Below are 1,857 nucleotides of genomic sequence, written 5' to 3'. Positions count from 1 at the left end.
TAGTTGTTTCAGTCATTTGACTGCGGCCATGCTGGAGCACTGCCTTTAGTCGAGCAAATCGACCCCAGGACTTATTCTTTGTAAGCCTAGTACTTATTCTCTTTTTGCCGAACCACTAAGTTACACCATTGGTTGTCAAGCGATGTTGGGAATAAGCACATAAACACACACACACACACACACACAAGGCAAGGAAGAAAATGGAGAAGATAATTAATTTACAAACATCAGCTAGATCCATTAGATGCTCCATCAGACTGAAATAAGATGTGATCTCACAACCTCTGGATATTATCTTGGAATTTACTTTTTACTATTCTTTAGTATTTTTATTTTACTTTTTTACTTGTTTAATTCTTGCCATTATGGACTCTCTGATGAAGCTTTGGGGTTCAACTTTTGTCCAATTTCTGTCCAATTCTTGTTCAATTTTCGTACAATCTTTTTATAATATTGGTATGATGTGTCAACTTTGGCATGCTGGACTCCTAAAGTAGAAACAGTTGTAAGAGTAGAGTTATATTCACTCATTTATTCTTATTTATTTATTCATATTCATATGATTGTAATTAATTAATAGATGGATCGAGCTGATGTTTGTAAGCTGATGTTTGTCAATTAATTATCTTCATTTTCTTCCTTGCCTTATAAATTCTGGTTTAACTTTTGTTTACCTCCACACGTACCTATTATTCAATTGCACTATTGCCTTGCAACAGTAAGCATTTGGATATATATAGATTTACATCCAGTAGTATAATGGATATTTATGATCCCTTAGCTGGTTGTCTGACCTCTAACTCATATATATATACGACGGGCTTCAAGTTTCCGTCTACCAAATCCACTCACAAGGCTTTGGTCGGCCTGAGGCAATAGTAGAAGACACTTGCCCAAGGTGCCATGCAGTGGGAATGAACCCAGAACAATGTGGTTGGTAAGCAAGCTACTTACCACACAGCCACTCCTGCGCCTATATTTTTTTAATTATAAATGATCTTCACATTCTTTTTACTTTATATAAAATATTCTTTACATTCTACTGTTGTTTTATTGCCATTTATTTACGAGTATAAATTTTATTGGTAAAATATTTTTCTGTGAACGAATTAAGATTTATATCATTGCTACAATGAGAAATTATTGCTCTACTTTACGAGTTTTCGCTTTACGAGCGATCTCCGGGGGAAAATGAACTCTTATATCGAGACATGATTGTATATATGTATGTATGCATGCACTAGCGTAGCTAGGGCGTGTGCCGCCCGGGGCAGCCCTTCCGTTTGCCGCCCCCCGGACCCCACAAAAAACATATATTGCCTACAGCAGATCCAAAAGTGATGCCCCTCCAAAAGTGCCGTCTGGGGCAGACTGTCTCTACCGCTCCCACCTAGCTACGCTAGTGTATGTATGTATTAGCGGAGTGACTCATCTGCTCTGTATGCACACATACACTCACCTACCTAGCAACCTGCAAGTGTAATGTACGCGTGAGTGCGCGCCCGCGTCTTTGTGTCTGTATTTGTACCCCAAATCACTTGACAACCGATGCTGGTGCGCTTATATCCCCGTAACCTAGCGGTTCAGCAAAACAGACCGATAGAGTAAGTACTAGGCTTACAAAGAATAAGTCGTGGGGTCGATTTCTTCGATGCCTGAAACATGTAAAAAAATAAAAGAATATATATATATATATATATATATATATATATATACGCATGTATATATATGTATGTATATATATATGTATGTATGTATATATATATATGTATGTATATATATATATATGTATGTATATATATATGTATGTACGTATGTATATATGTACGTATATATGTATGTATATATATATGTGTG

This window comes from Octopus bimaculoides, chromosome 12, assembly GCF_001194135.2.
Source record: "Octopus bimaculoides isolate UCB-OBI-ISO-001 chromosome 12, ASM119413v2, whole genome shotgun sequence".
In the NCBI taxonomy this organism is placed as follows: domain Eukaryota; kingdom Metazoa; phylum Mollusca; class Cephalopoda; order Octopoda; family Octopodidae; genus Octopus; species Octopus bimaculoides.
The sequence above is the reverse complement of the archived record's forward strand: the minus strand, read 5'-3'. Positions refer to the sequence as shown.